Genomic DNA, 6000 nt, shown 5'->3' on the forward strand with positions numbered 1-6000 from the left:
CTAACACCAGACGAGCCGCCGTATTTTGAATGCATTGGAGCTGGTGAAGGCCTTTGAGATTGAGACCTATTAAAAGGGCATTACCATAGTCCAAATGTGGCGTTATTAAGGCGTGAACTATGGTTTTTCTTGCTCCTATAGGAATCAAGTCAATGATTTTTCGGAGAATTTTAAGTATGCCAGTGCACTTTCCTATAGTTTTGTTCACATGGGTTTTGCCCGACAGGTCAGAGTCTATCATGACCCCCAAATTCTTTACCACTTTAGCAGGTGTGGGGAGATTTCCCAGTTCACAGGGCCACCACGCATCAGACCACACAGATGTTTCCTTCCCCACCACCAATACCTCTGTCTTTTCTCCATTAAGGCGCAGACAGTTATCGTCCATCCAAGTGGCTACTGCCGACATGCAATTTGAAAAATTTGCGGCATTTTCCTTACAGTCCGGTGTAATTTTAAACATGAGTTGAGTATCATCAGCATAACTAACAAAGCCCACCCCAAAATTCCTTACTATGTCAGCCAGGGGTTCCATATAGATGTTAAACAAAGTAGGGCTCAGACTAGAGCCCTGTGGAACCCCATGGCTGACACTGCGGGAAGTTGACCTGAAGGGTGGGCAGTGTAGTTGGAATGATCTCATGGTAAGGAAAGATCTAAGCCAGTCAAGTGCTGGACCATTCACTCCTAATATTAATAGGCGCGATAGCAGCTTAGAGTGCAGCACAGTATCAAATGCTGCACTGAGGTCCAGCATGACCAGTGCTGCAGTCTCGCCCTCATCCACCATCATTCGGATGCATTCCGTGGAATACAGAACTGCCGATTCAGTGGAATATCCTGGCCTGAATCCTGATTGAGAGGGATGGAGTAAGTTCTCTTTTTCTACAAAATCCATGAGTTGTTTATTAACAACTTTTTCTATAATTTTGGCGCAGTATGGAAGAAGTGATATGGGTCTTAGGTTATTAAACTGTGTAATGGGAATGTTTGGTTTTTTTTTTAACGGTATCACTTGCGCTAATTTCCAGGCTTCCGGGACAAAACATTCCTGGAAGGATAAAGAGATCATATGGCTGATGTGGTCAATAAGAGTGTTTTCCATGATGTCCTTACTTTTATCGTATGGACATACATCCCTGGGGGATCCAGAATGTATACTTTTAATAATATTAAGTAGATCCTTTTTATCTGGGATGGTAAACATAGACAATGTCGGATTTTGAGTGGCGGGAATTATTATGTCTACGTTATCCCTTACATCAGGGGTTTTGGAGAAGGTAGCATGGATCTTCTCCACCTTTTCCACAAAAAAATCAGCGATTTGTTCGCATATTTCCGTGGAATAGGTATCCAAAGTCTCTAGACGGGACGAGCTGGTCAGTTCTTTATAAATACGGAATAATTCCTTAGTAGGGTGGGCAGCTTCCTCAATTCTATTGTTGAAAAAAATACTTTTTTCTTCTCTAACCATTTTTTGGTATATTTTTAGTTCGGTTCTATACTTCATTTTGAGGTCTGGTGCATAGCTCTTTCTCCAACTGCGCTCAATTGATTTACAGTGGGCTTTTGCAAGTCGGAGTTTTTCCGAAAACCAGGGCTCAGATTTAGCACGCCTGGTAGGGGGTTTAGTAGTCCAGGGGGCTATTTTATCTAGAGCATTCTCTAACCATTGCTCGTAGTTGTTCCATACCTCTTGAAGTGAGGTCCCTCTGATAAGGGGATGCTCATCTAGGAAGCTTTTAAACTGAGCCGGAGTGAACTTTTTCCAGTTACGGCGCTTCAGCGAATGGACTCTGATGGGCGGGCTTTTATTTTGACTGATTAAAATCTCACAAGTTACCAGGAAGTGGTCAGACCACAATAACGGGGTCGGGGGTAAAGGGGCAGCAATTCCCTCCCAATTTACAAAAATCGGGTCAAGTAAGTGCCCATGTAGGTGGGTAGGGTTAGGTGCCATGAGTCTTAAGCCTAATGAGCTAAGTGCGGTTTTTAATGAGCACGCTTCTTTAGCGTTGTGGTCTTCAAAATGAAGATTTAAATCTCCCAAAATCATGAGATTTTTATGTCTTATAGCAAGCTGGGTGGCAACTTCTATGAGATGATTACAGAAAAGTCCTGTGGGGCCAGGTGGTCGGTAGATAAGTAAGCCAGTGATAGTGGTGGTGGAATCCAATTTGATAGAAAAGAATCCACATTCACTATTGGGGATGGCCAGATTAGTAAGCGTACATTCCAAATTTTTTTGAAAAATGAGTGCCAATCCCCCCCCACGTTGGTGTTTCTGCCTATCTAGTCTGAGAAGAGTATAGTTATTGGGTATGGCTTCTAAGATGTCTGGGAGCGAGGCTTCTTCCAACCATGTTTCTGTGAGAAACATAGTGTCAAAAGCGTTGTTTTCCAACAAATCATGGATTTCCATTTTATGCTTTACCATAGACCTGCAGTTCAGCAATGACATCTTACGTGTAACTGTTGGTTCTGAGGTACCATTAGGGGAAGGGAGTATAGTATTACATATCATGCAGGACCTGGGCACTTCCTCAGGTTCTATGGTATGAAGGCAGGACTGATTAGGCTTCTTACCAAGATTAAGTAGGGCCGCTTTGGAGTAGTGAATCTTGTGGTTGTCCATTGGCCGTGCTGTGCCTGATAGCGAGTTTATAGAGTCCTGGAGTCCTGCCCCGCGTCCCGGTCATTCGCGGACGGGCGCAGACGGGCAGGACTCTGGCTTGACTCCGGCGCGCGATCGGCGTGCCCGCAATGCGCGTCCGCTGCGCGGAGCCATGGCCGTATGAATTTATGTTGTCTGCCGAGCGCCGAGCGCCGTGCAGAGCGAGCCCTCACTAAGATGGCCGCTATCCTAACTTCGATGGCTCTAATGATACCCGCAGATGCCGGCCCGTGATTCGGCCACACCTATAGGGCGAGACAAGTAATCTGTCTTTTGAAAAGGTAGTAATTTCTAGCATCAATCACCTTTAGTCAGCTCTAGCGCTCTAGTGCTCAGCGCGCTATAAATTTGATTGTCAAGGGGGAGGGAAAGGACACAAGGGAAACAGCAGCACGAGTTAAAAGTAAATACACGGAGCAATATTAAAATACACCTCCCGGCTCAAGCCTCAGGAGTAAAATACAAGCAGAGCTGGGCACTCGTGGATTCTCTGAATTTATGCTGTCTGCCGAGCGCCGAGCGCCGTGCAGAGCGAGCCCTCACTAAGATGGCCGCTATCCTAACTTCGATGGCTCTAATGATACCCGCAGATGCCGGCCCGTGATTCGGCCACACCTATAGGGCGAGACAAGTAATCTGTCTTTTGAAAAGGTAGTAATTTCTAGCATCAATCACCTTTAGTCAGCTCTAGCGCTCTAGTGCTCAGCGCGCTATAAATTTGATTGTCAAGGGGGAGGGAAAGGACACAAGGGAAACAGCAGCACGAGTTAAAAGTAAATACACGGAGCAATATTAAAATACACCTCCCGGCTCAAGCCTCAGGAGTAAAATACAAGCAGAGCTGGGCACTCGTGGATTCTCTGAATTTATGCTGTCTGCCGAGCGCCGAGCGCCGTGCAGAGCGAGCCCTCACTAAGATGGCCGCTATCCTAACTTCAATGGCTCTAATGATACCCGCAGATGCCGGCCCGTGATTCGGCCACACCTATAGGGCGAGACAAGTAATCTGTCTTTTGAAAAGGTAGTAATTTCTAGCATCAATCACCTTTAGTCATGCTCTTAAATTGCATGTTAAAATACATTTTGGAGCAGCCCGAGATTAGTGGCTGGCATGGCATATTCTCTAATTGCTGAAAAAATGCACACAGCATTGGCCCACCCCGTTCCCCGGGGGCCCGGCCCAGATTTTCACCTGGGATTGGCAGGTTGATGGGTATGTTTTCCTTTCCTTCTATCTCTCTGCCTGCTCATGAAAGCTGGTCAGGGAAATTGCAGTATGCTGTGTGAATTCAAAGAGAGTGGCAGCTGAGAAACCTTTCCAGCCAGAGCTCCAGTTTGTGGGCGCTGGTACCAGTGGATGTGCCTTCCCAAACACATAACTGTCTTGTGGCTTCCGTGGCATTTACGGCATCTTTAGCTAGGCATAGATCCTTAAAAAGCACACTCCATTCTGGGACGTGTATTTTTGCATATATGTGTGTGCGTGTGTGTATATACATATATACATATATACATAAATATATATATATTCACTGAAAAAACAATAGGTTTCACACCAGTTATAGTTAGCTGAACATTTTACTCATACAAAACCATTGAAATTCCCACGTTATAGTTAGTTGGAATCACTATAACTCGCGCGCCCGCAATCCACTGCTGATAATGTCACATATTACATCATTCATGACATGGTCAGTGACATCACTGATGACATCACTGATGACATCTCAAATGACATCACTGATGACATCACTGATGACATCTCAAATTACATGGAATTTCAATTTCAATGGTTTTGTATGAGTAAAATGGTCAGCTAACTATAACTGGTGTGAAACCTATGTTTTTTTAAGTGAATATCAAGTTTTTTTTAAATGCTAATTCCTAACTATAACGATTGTGAAATCTATGTTTTTTTAGTGAATTTCAAAAGTTTTTTAAATGCTAATTCCTAACTATAACGATTGTGAAACCTCTGTTTTTTTCAGTGAATTTCAAATGTTTTTTAAAAGCTAATTCCTTGCTATATCGAGTTTGTAACCTACGATTTTTAAAGTGAATTATTACGTTTTTTTAGTGGCTGTTTTTTATAACTATTAATTAATTATTTATTTATTTTCTAAAATTAATATTTCAATGTATTTTTCATTTGTTTTTTTTTAATCATTTGGTCTTTGAGCGCTCAGGTTGCGCGCACAGGTAAGCGCACCCGAGAGCGCAGCGAGAGCGCTATTCCCACGTGCGGAAAAAAAAAGTATGTATTTAAAGTAAATATTAATGCAAGACATTCAGTGGCATACTTATAAAAGTAGTATTTTTGATTTTAAATAACCATAATTTAACTTTAAACGCCTTTCCGAAAAACTAGCAAAATGTCATTCAGGCGTGCCGCGTAAGCGCCCCCGAAGCGCCTACGTTCGTGCCGCGTAAGCGCCCCCGGAAGCGCTCCGGTGCGCGCAGCGTAAGCGCGTCAAGTCATGTGACCTTAAAATAACACTTTTCATTGGTTGTTAACAGTTTTTTTTACAACTAATGAAAACCCCACCCATTTCCTTCACTACCTCTTTCACTTTGGAGACAGCAAGACCTATTCCCTTCTGCTCTTCAATTCAGTGGAAAGAATGGCTGCAAGACCACCAAGCAGCAGTGATGACTCTGATGAGGGCCATCCTCAGCCAAAGGTGAAGGAGCACTTCATATGGAAATTTTTTACAATTCCACCAGGGGAAAAGAAGGTAAATGCTCCTAAGGTGGAGTGTAAGATTTGCCACACTGTTCTTTCTCGTGGTGACCGCACCAAAAAATATAGTTTTGGCAACTCAACAATGATCAGGCATGTTCAAAGGAGGCACCCCCAGAACTATGCCCGGGAGAGTGTCAGGGACCTGGCACGTAATCCCCCGAGAGATGGCGCCTCAACTTCCACCGGAGGAGCAACATCATCGGAGAGAGGAAGAGCAGTGGAGCTGATACCCAACGTTCAACCTGTATTTACTGACATCACCATTAAATGTAAGCAGTGTGATGAACTGCTTTGCTACAGAGAGCAGAGTATCATGCTAATTGTACGCAAAAGAGAAGACCATCGCTGCCCTCCCCAGCCCTAATTTTTCCCCTTTTTTTTGCTCCTGTTGAGCAGTTTGGCATTCACTATTTTTGTTTTTGTTCAGAAAAAAAACCAAACTTTTTTTGCATCGTTCGGAAAAAGTAAAAAATAAAAATAAAACCTAAAAAAGTAATTTTGAACGGCAAACTAAGTTTTATTAACTGCTGCAATCTTCATAGGCGAATTACCTTCCCTAAAATTTCGGTTGTAAGAACACTAG

Source organism: Lissotriton helveticus, chromosome 2_1, assembly GCF_964261635.1.
Source record: "Lissotriton helveticus chromosome 2_1, aLisHel1.1, whole genome shotgun sequence".
Classification (NCBI taxonomy): domain Eukaryota; kingdom Metazoa; phylum Chordata; class Amphibia; order Caudata; family Salamandridae; genus Lissotriton; species Lissotriton helveticus.